This window comes from Manis javanica, chromosome 3, assembly GCF_040802235.1.
Source record: "Manis javanica isolate MJ-LG chromosome 3, MJ_LKY, whole genome shotgun sequence".
NCBI classification, from domain to species: domain Eukaryota; kingdom Metazoa; phylum Chordata; class Mammalia; order Pholidota; family Manidae; genus Manis; species Manis javanica.
Genome location: NC_133158.1, coordinates 87856527 through 87874363, shown reverse-complemented (window position 1 = coordinate 87874363; position 17837 = coordinate 87856527). Strand labels below are relative to the sequence as shown.

At 39.7% G+C, this 17837-nt stretch overlaps 1 long non-coding RNA gene across 1 annotated transcript in view; it reads right to left on the bottom strand.

The window, feature by feature from the left end:
* LOC140848176 (uncharacterized) overlaps positions 1–2649 on the bottom strand; it is a 255132-nt gene extending 252483 nt beyond the window's left edge. The window contains exon 1 of the long non-coding RNA XR_012128728.1: positions 2507–2649. This is a non-coding gene — a long non-coding RNA (uncharacterized lncRNA). The remainder of the gene's footprint in view (positions 1–2506) is intronic.
* Between the last annotated feature and the right edge of the window lie 15188 nt (positions 2650–17837).

The window sequence follows — 17837 nt, the reverse complement described above, 5'->3', positions numbered from 1 at the left end:
AGAATCTAGCTCAACCTCCACACTCCCCAGCTATTATGAAATTTGATATTATCACTTTATCAGATAAATATCTCTATCCAAATGTAGGTCTCTAGTGTACTGGAAAACATCAATGTAATTATTATCTTACTGGTGTCTTCTGCCACTTTAACTGATAATGCTTGAAGTACTGAGATGGTTTGAAAATATAAACCAGTCATGTTTTTATTTTTACAACTATTTAATGGTTTGACTCCCACACCCTTAAAACTCTGGTGTTTGCAAAAGTCCCAAGGGTATGATAAAATCTGGATAAAGTTGTAAATAATGAAATAATGGTTGAATAATACTTCTCTGGAAAGAATGTCAAGTTAAAAAAAATGCTTGTTTAGATCTTTGTTTAAGATAGACTGAAATTTTTCAATTTGTTTAGTCTATTTTAATTTTATAAGAATTCATTAAAGACTTTAAAATTCTGCATATTCTGTCAGAAAGATAGGGTACTATTAAAGGGAAAATATTAGATGATAGATAGGAATTACAGTGAAAATTGAATCCAGATGGCAAGGGGAAAATGAAATTGTAAAGGTAGGGATAGGAAATTCTCATGATTTTGATAAGGAATTGCTGTAATATTGTCCATTAGTGCAAAACACTTCAGCTCACAAATATATTACACTGTTTCATTCTTTCTCAGCTTCCTGAAGAATATGTACCTTGGCCTGATTATATAATGCTGGGAAATATATCATATATTGATTAGTGTTTCATATTTTGATATCCCTATATATAAGCCACCTTCACATACCCAGAAATTTTAATAATCTAATATTTGAAAGAGGAATGAGAATAAAACAGAAAAAAAGTGATTCAAAATCCTTATCTTCTAGACATCTTTAACTTTACAGTGTTTTAGTGTGTGTAAGTGCATGTGTGTGTCAATCTTTTTGCAGCTTTTAACTAGTAATCTATCTGGAAATCTGACTGGACTGACCAAAAATTCTATGTAACTATAAATGCAGAGGATCAAAGGCAAAGTGAGACTTACAGGCTTGATCTTGAAGCAAAAACCAAGGGGGCTGAGAAAAAATATTGTCTGTTAGAGAAGAAATGATTTCTATGAAAGTATATCCTTAAAAAAGCTATTTTTATACTCTATTAAAATTGTTCATCACCAATGCTCTTTGGGATTATATCACCCAGAAAACACAATGCTTAAGGCAAAACGTTGAAGATTTTCTTAACAAGAAAATATCACTATGAAATTTTCAAAGAAATTACAGAATGTTTCTCTAATAAGCACATTAATAACTTGCAAATGGGTTGTCACATTTAGGGCAATAATTTATAGCACATTTCTCCCTAAGTATAAGAACTTCTGCATCAATTTAAGGAAAACATGAAGAAAAATAAAAACAGCAAAACTGCTGGTTGAAACAGTTTTAAATTTTAAATGTAGTTGATTCAATTCTTACACTAACTACATGTTGACAGCTTTTCATAAACTATTTGGTTTATGTTAGTTTACACCATATGCTTATTACTGAACTCCAGTTATTGAATTCGTTTATGTCTCTTCTGTTAACTTTTTTGTTGTATGGTAGTATTGGGTTTATCACCCAATCCTATTTTAAACTTACATAATTTGCTTATAAGAAATTCCGAGTATCTTACATGTTGACATACAGTCACGTGACATACAGTAAATGGCTCAATTTTAATAAAAAATAATAATAATCACCAGTGCTAGAATAATTGCCACTACTATGATTATTCCTGTTACTTTCTGAAGGCATTTTAAGTATTGGGAGTGAGGTATATGTCAAGAGAATTTTGGTTTCAAGTGTTACAAACCAAATTCAAGCAAGATTAAACACAGGTGAATTATACTGAAAGGACATTATTACTGAGAAAACTTTACATGGTTGTTAATAGTCTCAACTCTGCCGTTTACTTTCCACATGACTTCAGACAAGTTATTTAACAACTCTGTGCTCCAAGTTCTTCATCTGTAGGATGGTGATCATCTTATCACCTATTCCATGAGGTTATTGTGACTATTAAATAACATATTTAGGACATAGCTTATATGTTTAGGACCATGTGACTGTTTATAATCAGTTACTATCATTGTTGTTAAGGCATTTCTAAAAATCAAAGGGAACATAAGCAGCAGGTCCTCAAGAAGGAAAGCAGAATCAGGGCATTGTCAGAAATACAGGAAGTCCTCTCTTTCTGCCTCCCACCCACTCAGCATCTCTTGATACGTTCTTCAATCTAGTGGATGTAATTATTACCATTTTATCACTGGGAACCTGAAGCTAGAGAGGTTAAATAGTTTTCCACGGTCACACGATAAGTGCCATAGACAGTCTGTATAAATTGAAGTCCAGTCTGTATAAATCCTTGTTACTATAAACTACAGTAGACACATCAGCCAAGATTTCTTAAAGTTTCAAATAATATCAAATGATAATTTAAATAATTTTTCCATTGGTTACATTTTAATGAATTGAAAAGTACTTACAGATGATATGATCAAATCTTTAGCAGAACATTCAAGTTAGTGGGTCTTGCAGGCACTGAGAGGGGTTTGCATCAGTGCAGTCATTCACTTCCTGGTGCTTGCTTGAGATCAGTGGTCTCTCCTGAGACAGCATAGCCACCGCATCACCTAAAATAATAAAGCAAATGAGGCTTTTGAGGACTAACACATCCTGCCTACCATATAAAAACCATGTAATCTATGCTTAATTTAAAGAAGCTAGGATACAGGAAACTGCTACGCTGGTTAATGAAGACATCATCATGAAAGAAATACCTAACTCTATAACCAAAGGATCCTTATCACTACTGACAAAGGCCAAAAGGGAATTAAAACACTTAAAAAAATATTAAGTAATCTGTCAAAGTTAGAAATAAACAAAAAAATACAACTTTAGGATATCTTTGGAGTGGCTTTAGATCACTAAATTATAATTTTAATCTTAGAGAAATCCTGAAAGTTGTAGATTAAGTGGACTCTTTATAGGCTAGGGGAAGCTATATGGGTTTTCCAATTGTGTCTAAACCATTAACGAACTGGGAATCAGCTCACTAAGTAGACAGTAGTTTCTTGAGGACCCACAAAGGAGAAAGAGGAGAAGAGCAAAGAAATAATTCTTTTGAATATGATTTGGGAAAGGGACGACAAAGACCCTCTTCATACTCAGCTTTCACCCCTAATTGTGTCCTATAAAAATGGTGACCACAATCAATACAAGTCAATTGCTGGCTAATTTTAAGTTAGCTATGTTGGTGATATTGCAGGAACCGCAGGAACTACAAACAAGAAGTCTGGTCGCTGAGACGTTTCACGAGAAGCCGTGTTCATTAGTGCCGGCCCTGGCTCAGCGGATTCCTATCCACAGGCTGAGCCCCGAGCACAGCAGGGCCGTGCCTTTTATACATTCGCTACAAGGTTGTGGGGGAGTCAGCACCCAGGAACCGTTGCAGTGGGCGTTATTAGGTCACTATAGGTGTATTCAATATGCTAGTTATATTTTAATCTATCACTGTAAAGGTTACAGGGATACCATATTATAAACTAATGGGCTTCCTTGACTATAATCAACAAGATGTTCCATACCACCATCACGGTGGGGGTGATACATTGTTACATTGTTTCAGTCTCAAGCACCCAAGCATCTTGTGATTCCTCTACATTCCTGAAGCCTCAACAGAAACTTTGTCTCCTTGGCTTCCTACCATAGTGATAACATATGAGGATCCTGCTATAATACAAATTTCATTATAGTGACTGAGTCAACTAAAGTTGGTAGACTTATTTTTGGTCTAAAGAATTTGGAAGAGGTACAAATAAATGAAAAGGAAGGCTAAAAGTCCATCCTAATAAAGGATGACAGAAAATCAATAATGTAGCAGTTGATAATGGGGTTCAGTTGCTCATTTCATTTCTTTAATAAAGTATAATTTATAAGTTCAATCACAAAGTGTGTTATAATTGGCTTGCATGATCACTGTAGTATTTTTTGTAATAGTTTTAGACAATTTTTGCAAGTATTACTTGATATGTTGGAAAAAAACATACCAAATATACAGTTACACAGTTTATCATTCAAAAATAATATTGATTAGATTTTTAGTAAAGAAATATATATACTTTCTGGATATTTGTAAATACATTCAAGTAATAGAGACAAGTGAAGTTTTAATCTTCATTGAAATACTGAATAACACAAGGCAAACAAAGGGGAAATCATCATTAATACCTATCTTGAAGACTATCAATATTTAAATTTATGACACACATTTACTGTCTTATTACCTAAGAGGTCTTAGACCATATGTTATCATATTACAGCTGCTTATTACATACTGAAATTCCAATTTGGAAGATATTTATTTACTTATGTATCAAAAATTTAACCTGTTATTTAAAAACTAAATAACATAATTTCTGATTGTTTTAGGACTTTCCTTTTGATCTGTGTTGCAAAATTTGTAGATTTAATAAATAGTTAATACATTTTAATATTATGTTTTTTCAAGTGTTTCGCTAAACTGTAAGTCAATTAGTGCTTTTTAATGCAAGGAGACAATGAGATTTTTAAGCTTTATTAGCAATCTTAACATAGTTTTATTGCTAGTTTGGTTCTAATACATTGAGCTACCTGATATTTTTATATTTTCCTAAGATTCATTTCCAATGTGCTTTTAAAAAATATTTTAAAGTAAGCTAAGTAGCAGCTGAACATAACCTATGCTACCTAGTGTTATGTGCTGAATTATATCCCCTGAAAATTCATATGAAGTCCTAACACTTCATACCTCAAAAAGTAACCTTGTTTAGAGATAAGGTCTTTAAAGAGATAATTGCATTGAAATGGGATTGTAAAGGTGGGCCATAATCCAATATAATTGGTGTCCTTATAAGAAGAGGAAATTTGAACAGAAACATGAACAAAGGGAATGATGCAAAGACACAGAGAGAAGACAACATCTGTGAACCAAGGAGAGAAGCTGGTGGCAAGTCCTTTTCTTATAGCCCTCAGGAGGAACCAAGCCTGACAACACCTTGACTTTGGACTTGGAGCCTCCAGAACTGCGAGAAAATAAATGTCTGATGTTGAGGCAACCTGGTCCATGGTACCCAGCAAAATTAATACACTTAGAATTTACAGCACTGATAATAATTACAGGCAGCAGTCATTAGTAACTTGCATACATTAGTTTAAATAGTTTATTAAGAAATTAATCTTTACCATAAAGTTGCTTATTAAGATTGACACAGGGACCATGGGCTTAGACAGAGTTGGGTGAGGGCCTCCAGAAAAAGCAAGGCAAGGTATTTACAGTCAAAGCAATGTAATAATGTAAAGTCCCTATTGAAACTCTGTATTGAGTATTATGCAAAGTCAAGGTCACACTAATTCTCTAGGGTAAAGGTACTAGACTAAGAATATAGACATCTTCAGTGAGATCAGTTAAAGGTCAAAAGGCAGGAGCAACTTGGCCTGGAATGGTTGAGTGTTCCGCAAGGGTATCTCAGCATAATCCATGACTTCACTGTAAACAGCCCTAGCAAACAGACAACAACCCAGCCCACCTTGAGGGCAGGGCAGGTGGTACAAGTCCACACCCTAAGCCTTCAATTCCCCCAAATCCTCAACTGCCTATAAATCCCCTAGACAACGCACCACCCCGGGCTCTCTTGTCCCCTCCTGGCATGAGCCAGGAGCTCTTTCCTCTCACTGTATCTTGAAATAAAAGCCTGTACCTTGCTTTCCTACCTTGAGTGTTTGTGAAGCTCATTCTTTGGCTTCGGGAACAAGAACCCTAGCATCAAGACGTCATGTGACATGTGACCACACTATCATTTCTCAAATAGCACAAACAGAAAAATTGAAAATAGACTTTGATTTATTGCATACAATTGTATATTACTGTTAAATATATTACAGAACCTAAATGACGCATTTGTTCTACTTCTAGCAAGACGGTGTGAGGCACTCTGAGGACACCCACTCCAGGTAAACTAGTGGAAATTATTTTTAAGAAACTTACAATTTAAACTCTCTGTAAATAGCCCTAATGGTATACAACAAATGAAAACATTTATTCAAGAAATGAAACTTGGTAAGATCTACAAAAGTCTGTGTTATTTCAAGCAAGTCCCATACCCTCCCTCCAGCCTCTCAGTGCAGTGAGACAGAAACTGCCCTCCAGCTCATACAGCAAAGGTCACAGGGCCCAGAGGCTCTCCTCCCAGCTCCCATCAGAGAGGAATCTTTCTGAGATGTGCAGGGTATCAGCATTTCTCAAATAGTCCCAGCTCTCTGTTACTGAATGCCAATGTGGCTGAGGGACGCGGCTCCTTCATCTTCTCAGCTCCCTTGTAGGATGGAATCTCTAACTTGGGAAAAAAATACTGCTGAGAATAGTGGGATCCTAACTGCCTTTGCCCTGGCTTGTGGGGTTGGGGCAACACACCAAAAGAGGCCAGCTGAGCAGCCCTGAGGCTGCTGCCCACCCACCCACCAAGCGCTCAGCTCCTTAGAGGAGGGGTGAATGTTAGAGTGAGCAGTGGTCCTCACTCCCAGCACCAAGTCAATGGCTCATAAGATTTTTCCCAAGAGAAAAGCAGACTGGAAGAGAATTTCAATCCCTCTCCAAAGAAAGTGGACTTAATCTACAACAGTAGATGGAGAATATCAAGCCTAAAGGCACTTTCAAAAATAGTGAAAGTGGTGGTGAAAGGCAGTTGGAAGGAGATTGATAAACTCATTAGAAATAAACTGTAGGTCTACTAGCCTGCAGGGAGAAAAAAAACAAGGCAAGATACAGTTAAGAACCTTCTTTGGGTCCTAACAAAGCTGAACCACCAACTCAGGAACTATCCTTTCAAAGCCTGATCTGTCTGTGAATCAGTTTATGCCTAAAGGTGCTCTTGAAAACAATAGAACCATCAGTGAACAATTAGTGGGGTTTTATAGCAGGTAGGTCAGGGGAGAGGCAGTCAGGAAAAGAGATGTGACCCAAGTTCCGCAGATGGAGAAGGGGGGGATCAGAACACAGGGTTGCTATGTTATTCAGTTGATTATCAGGGCTCATAATAGTTATGTCTTGTAAACTCACTGCAAACACAAAATTAGTGAATACTGAAGAATTTTCTCCTAGGGGGAAACAAGGGTAAATTCCTGCAATTTCCACCTCTGGTCACAACATTTTTATCAATGGATTGATTCAAACCTTATTGCATTTGTGTTTTTATTGAAGACACTTATTTAATATACATTGTTGATTCATGAACACTGAACTCATAGCCAAGAGCACTAAAACTCAGTCCTGAATAAAGCTACCTATCACATATTTTCTCCTTAAGGCACATCACAGCCTCTTTGCACTTCAACACTGTGGTTAGGTCCATTTTAAACAGCAAAATGACCATCATAAGTCATAATAGTGTGGCTCTATGCAGATCCTGAAGAGGACACTTGTTAATGAGAGTGGAAATAGCAAAGGGAGAGCATCACCTTGTTTGACCTCAAGTGGAAACATGCACATCGTGTGACTCAGATTTTTCACAACTCTATGCAAATCTACGAAAGTCCACAAAAGCACAGTGAGTATTAACTTGGGGATTACAATAAATTTTAGTGATAAGATAAATCCACAAATGAGAAATCTGTGAATAATGAGGATCAACCATATTATCTAAAAGGTCCAGTTTCCAACAAAAAATCACAAGACATACAAAGAAATAGGGAAGTAAATATATAGGGGAAAAGCAGGCATAGAAACTGTCTGTGAAAGCACACAGATGCTACATTTCAAAGACAAAGACTTCTAGGCCACCACTACTGTTAAGTATGTTTAAAAAACTAAAGGAAATTGTGAATGAACAATCAAAAGAAGGTATGATGACAACATCCATTAATACAGGTTTGTAGTTGGACTGAAGATGAATACATGCCTGGAAATAGCTTTAATTTTGTTTAGTAAGAACAAGGAGTGCTTTACTTTTTGAAACAGGTCATTGAAAAACTGTTGATTGACATAGATTCACTGCATACAATAGATGAGCTAATTATATACCGTACGTGAATGGTATTTTTTCATTAAGTCCACTGAAATAAAGTGAATTCAGAATGGTGTAAGAATACATGGCCAAGCACATTAATATAGTACAAATAAAATGTTGAAATGAAGTCTGTTTTAGTATATTCAGGGTGCCATAACAAAAGTGCCATACCAGGTGGCTTTAAGAACAGAATTTTTTTCTCATAATTTTGCAGGCTGAGTGTGGGCAAAATTGCAATATTTCCAGAATATCTCTCCTACTCTTGGCACATCTCCATATCGGTAGGTATTTCCATGGGGTGGAGAGAAGTATTCCATCTCCTTATCAATAGTTAATTATAAGGGCAAGGAGGTCATATCTTGACCAGAGAGGTTGGGTGGGGTCTCTTCTTCTGCAGCTGGGTTGCAAGAGACACTGGAGAGCATAAATGGACTGCTTGTAAGAAATAAACAGGTATCTCCCACTTTATTTCTCCCTCTGACTGATTTTGGTTTCAACGGTATTTTGCCCCAGGATTTTCCCCCTGGATTTACCCTGAGATCCCAATATAAAGAACTTCCAAGAAATTTAAGATCAAGATTCACTTCCTGATAAGAACTTGCCTCCTGGTTTGCAGACAGACACCTTCCTGTTACAGCTTCACATACTGGAGAAGGGGGATCACCTCCACAGTGTCTCTTCCTATAAGGGCACTAATCGCATGTGTGAAGTCTCCACCCTCATGACACTTCCTAATGCCATCACACTGGGAGTTAGGACCTCAATTTTCAAACTCAGTGGGAGGAAGGACACAGTCATTCATTCCGTGGCAGAGACTGTCAAATAAGCATTCAATGGAATAAAGGAAAGGAAGAATATAAGGAAGATTTAGAGGAAAGGCAGGCAGGCTTCTAGACAGTACTCTCTCTCTCTCTCTCTCTCTATATATATATATATATGTTTGTTCCAAACAGTATTCAGCATTGGAATTAATAATGGGAAAGGGTTCTGATCTCATGGAGCTTCTAGTCCACAAGGAAAATTACTATAAAAGAAGTAATTATGAGTATACAATGTATTAGGAATCCCACAGTGGGGGAAAAAAATCCCTAAGGGAAAAAAAGAACAAAATAACTGAATTAAAATTTTAAAAAATAAGAAGAAAGGGAAAGAAAAAGACTGGTATAAAGTCTTCATCAATAATGAAGATAAATGTCAATAAATATTAATAAATGTCAGTAAAATATCAATAAAAATTCATCACACTCAGACACAAAACAAGGCAAAAAATTTGAATTAGTAATACATAACCAAGTCTTATATTCAATTAGACAAATCATATGTAATAGAACAAAAATGAGACTCATTTTAATTTTCATTTAATTTCTCAGTAATTACCAAAGGAAAATGGCACAATATTTTTTGAGATTTGAGAAAAATGTTTTGATCCAATAGCTTTCTTTATGAGCAATAGAAAAATATTCTCAAATATTAATCATTCAAAAATTACTACTACCTATAACCCACCTTGGAAGTAAAATGACACAAACATATACTTAATTGTAACATATTTTAAAGCTATTAACTTAGGATCGGAAAATCTGTGGTAACATATGAAGTATCGTCTATGATAATATTAAATCAGAATATTATACAGCCATTTGTATGATATGCTGAAAGACTTTTAAATGACCTGAGAAATAATAACACAGTCTAACAGATATGAAAAACTTCCTGTGTTCGGGATACTTTTCCAAGTACTTTACGTGCATCATTTCATTTAATCTTTACACAACTTCACTAGCTTGTTCATACTTTTTAGGAAACTGAGGCAAAAAAGCAGTTAAATAAATTACCCATCCATGTGTTTAAATGACAGTAATCTAACTCCATAAATCCACTCTTCATACATTTCATAATATAGAATTAAGTGGTAAAAAATGCAGAACACAATATTATATGTTTGGGATGATATCTATATAATTTATTTCAACCAGTATTTATGAAGACCTGACAAAAGTCAAACATTGTGGCTTATCAAACTTTAAATTTTCTATAATGAGGTCATATTAACTTATAAAATGTTTCAATTTTTATTTTAAAAAGTACAGTAGAAACCATTTTTAAAATCTTGGATATCTATCCTTCATAACTAAAAGTGATTAGTTCTTTCAATTTTGACTTTATGTAATTTTCCTTAAAAATAAAATCTTATAAATAAACTTTAAGTATGTTTTCCCCAGTAAGATTTTAATTCCATCTCTCCACGGATAAGGGGTAGGTAGACTGTCATCATTTAAAATAACACTTTAAAATCCCTGCATTTATATTTTGTCTAAATACAATTATTTCTATAAACACAAAGAATTGTTTATATTTTGTTGAAAAGCTACATGAAATACTTCTGCAGGTTGACTTATTCACTTATTTTCTTGAGGTACAGACAGGTTGATACATGAACAGCCAGTTTATTTATGTTTAACTCATGTGCTAAGTATTCAAAGTGTGCACAAATTATATCCATTTTCCTGTTGATGACCATTTATTTTCACATTTTTGAACTTCAAACAATACTACAGTGAATGGCTTTGTGCATGTATGTTTGTATACATTAGGACAGGTTTCTCTAGGATGTAAATCTATAAGTTAAATTGAAGAGTCATCAGAGACACACAGTGTTTTTCTGTTGTTCAATTTAACTAGATACTGCTCATTCCTAGCTTTCCAGTTGCACACGTAAGGAGCTTGAAAGTCACCGATCCATCTTAACAGTAATAAAAAGCTGAGCAGACTAAAGAGCGAACAATTCTTGGACCAATAACAGAAAGGACAAACCACAGGCCAACTGTCCCTAGTATCAGAGAGACAGACAACTACAGGGAGTCACGGCTTACCTGGAGCAGAACCCATGAGCAGAAATCACTCTGGGGCAACCCATACTGGAGAGGAAGACCTGAACTTCTTTGACAAATTGCCAGAGACTTGTGTGGACTAGCCTGAGGTTTAAAAACTGCAGGGGGACCAAGTAATGCAGGCCTCCTCCACCTCAATGTAGTGAGATTTACCTCCAGGAGTTTGACCAGGTTCCCACAGTAAATCTCATAAAAAAATCACCTTGGGTTTCTGGCAGGAGCTAGAGAAAAGGAACCATTTGAATAATGCCAGAGCAATCTATTTCTTGACTTGGCCTGCCCTCAAGGGAAAGTAGTTAGCTAGAGTTTCACCTGCTGGGCATGATCAGAGGCTAATGACCTAGGGAAAGGATAGACCAACTCCAGCTGGCACTAGCTTCTCAGGTGGAAGAGGGAAAAACCTACCTCCAGCCCACTGTAGCTTTCTTTGCCCATCTTAGTGGAGAGAAAAAAAGAGAAATGCTTGGGACGTGTATAGTCTAGAAGCACAAGCTCAGTTGACATTTGAGACCTAATCATAGGACTGTAGAATTACCATGTCACTAAAGGCCTATTTATAGCAGTTCCTTTACCTGATTCATTGTGGCCAGCCACCAAGAAAAAATCACAAGACTGACCAAGGCAAGAAACACAATCTGAAGAGATGAAGCCAGCATCAGCCAGACATGGAAGGGATGTTGGAGTTATCAGACCAGGAATTTAAAACAACTGTGATGAATATGCTAAGGGTTCTAACAGGTAAAGTGGACAGTGAGCAAGAACAGATGGAGAGTGTAAGCAGAGATGGAAATCCTAAGCAAAGAACCAGAAAGAAATGCTAGAGCTCAAATCCACTGGAACAGTGTCTTGCCAATGGGTTTCAGCCCCACGCAAGTTCACTATGGATTCAATGTGATGAAAGAAATGACAGTAGAATGTTCTTGGGGTGAAAGGGTTTTACTCAGCTTTATTTCCATGGTGGCAGGTCAGTCACTAAAATCCCATTCACTCAGAGCAAGTGAGTGTGCATGCAGCAAGCCTCTCTGCCTCTGGGCCTCTATCCTCAGTGCTGCCACCACTCCAGCCTCTGCTCTGCTCTGCTCTCCTGCAGCCTTAGAGCCATGCCACTGTATCACCCAGAGCACAGGCCAGAGGCCTTTAAATAGAGTCAGTAGCAACAGATTGCCCACACATGTGTAGTGAGCTAGCCAACTAGGGTCAGGTGAGAATTCTGGCCAAAGGAACCTTCATTTTATCCACAGTGTCTTGCTAATGGGTTTCAGCTGGGGGCAAGTTCACTATGGATTCAATGTGACCAAAGAAATTGACAGCAAAACGTTCTTTGGGGTGAAAGCATTTATTATCCAGCTTGTTCTTCCGGCAGTAGGTCGAGCACTAGCGTCCCTGCCTCCCAGAGCACTGGGCTGAGCTCCCGATAGTGCAATAATAGTTTATAGCCTAAAGGTGTGGAAATGGTAGCCTCGCAACAGGCCAGTTACATCATCAGGTGGTTTAAGTTCAGTGAGGATCCTGGACATAGGAACCCCAACTTCCCCACACTCCAGGATTCTCGCCTTACAATCTACACGCTTTCAATCTTCCGCAATGGTCCCTGCGCGAGAAAGCTGGAGCACTGTAACCAGATTCCACAATAGCAACAGAGGATAACAACTTAGAGATAGTAACAAAAATTAAGATACAATAAGATTTTGATACAGGTATCAAAAATCATAATAATTGTCAAGCCAGAGGAGGTTCCTAATATCAAAGACTTTAGGGGTGATGAGACACATGTTTCAATGACACAAACATAGGCAAATCTTGTCCTTCAGGTAAGATGCATGCAAGAGAGTGGTCCTGTGATAGCAGGAAGGGGGTCCCTTCCAGGTCTATTACACCATACTCTTATTCCTTTCCCCATGGGGGTTACTGAAGGGTCTATGTATAGTGCTACTGGAGATGTATGCACTGGCCACAATGATAAAACAAAACTTCCCAGTAAGATGCTCCTACCTTCTAGCTGTTTAGGATATACTACTGTGACCTTTGGGAGCCACTCTGCTGTTATTCCAGGAATACACAGGAGGCCAGCTTCCAGGCCTTGTTCCCAAGGTGCCAGGAGAGCCAGCCATCATTGGTCCATGTGTCAAAAGGTCCAAGGCCACATCCACTCAATGGAGTCTCTGGGATTCAATGCAGTTGGTGCTGGCAGCAAGGTGTTATTCTGGTGGCCAACCTCAGCTTCAGTGATTCTTCCTTGGTTTGTACTTGCAGTTATATAGGGGAGGCAGCCACATGTGTTAACATGTCTACAGGGCTCAGGGCTCCCTTTCAGGTCTCTTGTTCCAATGCTGTAGCATGGTTGTAAGTGGACTGACTATCTCCGCAGACTATTGGTATTTGATTTTAGTCCAGATTTTAACAATCCATTGTGCCTCTCTATCATGCCTGCTGTGGTAGGATTGTATTGGCACATGAAACTTTCATTTGATTCCCAGCTGTCACCCATTCTTGCAGTATATGTCCAGTAAAATGGGTGCCCTGATCACTCTCAATCACCTGTGGTTGGCCATAGGCAGCAAAGAGATGCTCCAGGCCTCTTTTGGTCATCTACTGTTTGCACAGTGGGTAGGAAAAGCAACCAGAATTCCAGTAGCTGTGTCCACACAAGTCATAGCATACTGATATCCTTCTGACACAGGTAGAGGCCAATATAGTCTATCTACCACCTGAAGAGGGGTATAGACCCCTTAGCTATTGTCCCATGTTGCTGTGGAACTCAGTGTAAGTCCCCTTTGGAGAACATGACACACTCCTACCAGGCTCTAATAACTTCTTTAAAGGCTAAAGACAAGCCCCACTGATGGGCTACAGCCCACATTGTCATTTGCCCCACATGCAACAAACACTGATATAACCATTGGTCTACATCAGAGGCAGGCTTTCCTTCTAACCAACATATCTGGGCCAATTTATTGCCTCATCATCCTGGGGATGCCAGTGGCAAATGACCTGTCACATGGTATGCTGTAATTATTTTAGTCTGACCAGAGGTCCATAAGTCTTGCCACAATTCTTGCCCCCAAAGGGGTCAGTGGCCAACCAGCCAGTTGGCATGGTACCAGGTTGGTAGCCACAGGGTCAAGCCCCGATAGACAGCCCAGCTGTCATTGTAGACAAATATAGGACAGGGATCCTGGCTGATCAAAAGCCACACAGCCCTCAACTCTGCCCATTGGTTGCTCTTCCCCTCACCATCTTCTATTCATATTGTCTCAGTCTTAGGATGGAAAGCTGTGGCCCTCCATTTTGGGGGCTGTCCACGGCTGGAGCCATCTGTGTACCATGCATCTTTGGGTATAGGGGTTCTTCCCTCACAATGGGGACTCTCTGCTACTAATGGTTCAAAAGCAAGTTCTTCCTGCTTTTCACTAGTATATGTCACTGGCTCCAATAAGTGTTAGAGTTCTTCACTCAAGGAGCTACTAGAGAGGGCACTATGCTGCTGTAGGTAAGCACCCAACTTTGCTAGTGTGGGCATTTGTGCCACATGACTCCTTGGCTTTTGGGTCCAGTCTCATACCCACCCCAAGATGGGAAAGGTGGTTCTTACCTTTATCGGGGCCATTCCAGTGATGGATTCGGTAGCCAGTAAGGCATGATACATGGCAGCCAGTTGTTTTCTATCAAAGTGTATCATACCTCTGCCACTTTCCAGAGTTGTGACCAGAATCCAATGGGTTGGTGAGTTCATTCAAGCCGCTGCCAGAGACCCCAGCCATAACCGTCTTCAGACACATGAACATCCAGCTCACAGGGCCTTGATGGGTCTATCACAGCCCGTTTTGCTGTAGTAAAGGCAGAAGCACATGTCTCATCTCAGTCTCACCTCATGCCCTTTTGTACTAACCAGTATAATGGCTTCAGAATTTGTGCCAAGTGCAGGATAAACACTCTCCAGTGTTCTAGAAGACCGAGAAACTCCTGTAGCAATACTACAGTTGTAGGGGTAGGAAAGGTCTGGACTTTGTCTATAACTGCTTCTGGTATAACTTTGGTCTTAACCGACCAGACAACCCCCAAGAGTTTGACACATAAACCATGTCCCTGAACCTTGATAGTGTTCACAGCCCATCCTTTCTCCTGTAAATGTTGCAGTAGTCTAGGTGCTGCACCTTCTAGATCTGAAAGAGAATCAGACATGAGCATGTCCATCAATATAATGGTATAGCCACACCATTGGTGGTTTCTCCCATGTAGCCAAGTTCTGGGCTACAAGTCCATGACAAATGGTGGAGCTGTAGAGGTATCCCTATAGAAGGATGGTAAAAGTCCATTGCCATCCTTCACACATAAAGGCAAACTGTTCCTAACTTCCTGCTCAATGTCAATGGAAAAGAAGGCATTAGCAAGATCTACCCCATAATAGTATGTTCCTAGTTCATGGCTGAGTGTATCCATCTAGCCTGCAATAGAGAGGATAGCAGCATGCATAGAAGGTATGACTTTATTCAGTTCTCTGTAATCCACAATCATATGCTAGGAGCCACCTGACTTTTTTACTGGTCACACTGGGGAATTGAAAGGACTATAGGTGGGCTTTATAGTACCCACCTTTTCCAGCTCCTGGAGAGTTTCTCCAATCTCTTTATGCCCTCCAGGCAGTTTGTATTGTTTGGTATTAGTCACCTGCTGAGGCACAGGCAAAGCTATTGGCAGGTGCCTAGCATGTCCCCTCAGAACTGCCTTCACCACACGTACTCTCAGATTGAACTCACCTGCAGTGGTCTGCAACCATAGACCCTGCAGGATATCAATCCCCAAAATATACTCAGGGATTGGAGATATATACACAGTATACTCTTTTGGGAGTAGATGCCTATTCCCAAAGGGATTTGGGCTTTTTTCACTTTGATAGCCTTATCCTATATCCATCTATGATAGAGGGGGGCCTGGGGAACTGCTCAGGGTTACCATGAATCAGTGAACATTCAGTCCCAGTGTCAACTATAGCCAGGACATGTTGTATGTTCACTGGGGATCAATGGATAGCTATTTCAACATGTGGCCTCTGGTCACCAACTGGTCCCTCAGGGCAGATACCTAGACCTTCCTCTCAGTCAAACCATGTTCCCAATCATCTTTCTGTGTGGGTTCGAGATTGGCTAACTCTCCAGCAAGACGTCTTGCAAACACACAGGCCAGACTCGTGATTCTGTCTCTGACCTCTGCCTCTTTGGTCTTAATGGCTGGAACTGCTGCTCTAGTTTCAGTTGTTGCCATGCTCTAGTAAGATCCTATTTGACTTCCAATCTAATTTCCTTCCATCTGCTCCTGACCATGTTAAATCAACCCACATTTCAGTTCTCATAACCTTCATGGGGCCCTTTAAATTCTTCATATGAGTAGCAGATCTTATTTCTTTTTGGGCTCTCATTGCTTCAGCCTCTCCTATGTCTGCTACTGTATGTGTCACCTCACTTATGGGATGCCCTAAGTGAGGGAAAAGAATGGCCACTAGAAACCCAAAGAGGGATGTGGGAGTCATTTGAAGCCCAATATTTATCATCCCCGTAGTGATGGAAAATCTCTTCATCTGGGCCATAATTCTCTGGACTATAGATGGCATTTCTTATGCCTAGCTCTCATAACACCTGTTGGAGCTCAACATACATGTGCCATCTAACAGGAGAGGATGGTAGATCACCCGGATTGGGCCACACAGCATGAAGTGCAGCCATAAGCCAATTGAGGAGGGAGTGACTCCCTGGAATCTGATATGCAATTTGTAATCACTGCCTCAAGGTGAGCTGCACTGTCAGCAAAGCCAGCTTTCCCTTCTCTGATCCCGACAGAACAATTCCTTCCACCCCTAAGTCCCACAGACACAGAAGCCAAGCTGATATTAACTCCAAGGGCTTCTGCCTGAACTGGGAGCCCAAATCCACCACCTCAGCCTGAGTATAGGAGCAGAGCATAGAGTGCTCCATGACCTGAGTAGGGGACTGCTCCTCTCCTGGGGAATCTTTCAGCTGCTGGGTCTTTATTTTCTTTACAACCACTGGGCGTACTTTCAGTACAGGAGGGGCCAGTGCCTCTGGCACCACCTCTTCAGACTTCCCAGCTCCTCCATTTCTGGGGCTGATGGCACCTTTCTCTCCTCTCCCCTAAGTGCCTCCTCTGCTACAACCTTTACCTTTTCTGCAGTGCCTGGCAACAATGCTAGCTCACTCTTCAGAAGCTCTCTTACCTTCACCTCAATGCTTTTCAGCTGTTGTTCTAGTGCCACCTCCACCTGTGCCTCCCTCAGGAGTTTATCTTTTTCCTTGATGGCCTTTTTCTATTTCAGAGCACTTGGCAGTGCTGCCATCTCATTCTGTAAATAATATTTTACTTCTTCAATGGCACCTTGCTGCCAGCGTTCTTGTGCTGCCTCCTCTCACGTCAATGCTATTTCCTTCTTCAGGGAATCCACAGAAGTTTGAAGCTCATGTTCTTAGGATGCCATTTCTTGGGTATTTTTCAGGAGAATGTCCTTTTCTCCTGTAGACTTTTTTAATTCTGTGAGAAGCAGGCAAAGCACAGTCCCTGCTGCCTCATGGGCACTCTGTCTCTCAAAAGACCTACTTACTATACCAAGGGCTGTCCCTACAGCCTCAGGTGTCACCTCCACTTGCCTCCAGTCCTGGGGTGAGGCACAGTACTTTACAAGGGAAGCCACCTCAGAGCACATGCCCACTGGGGGACAATCCACTGTCTCCCTATTCACAGGGCAACCCACTGAAGCACCTCTCCCATAAGGGCAGCCTCTTTCCTTGGAACAATGAACCTTGCCGACTTTACCAATTGTCTTGCCAATGGGTTTCATCCCTGGCTAAGTTCACTATGGATTCAATGTAACCAAA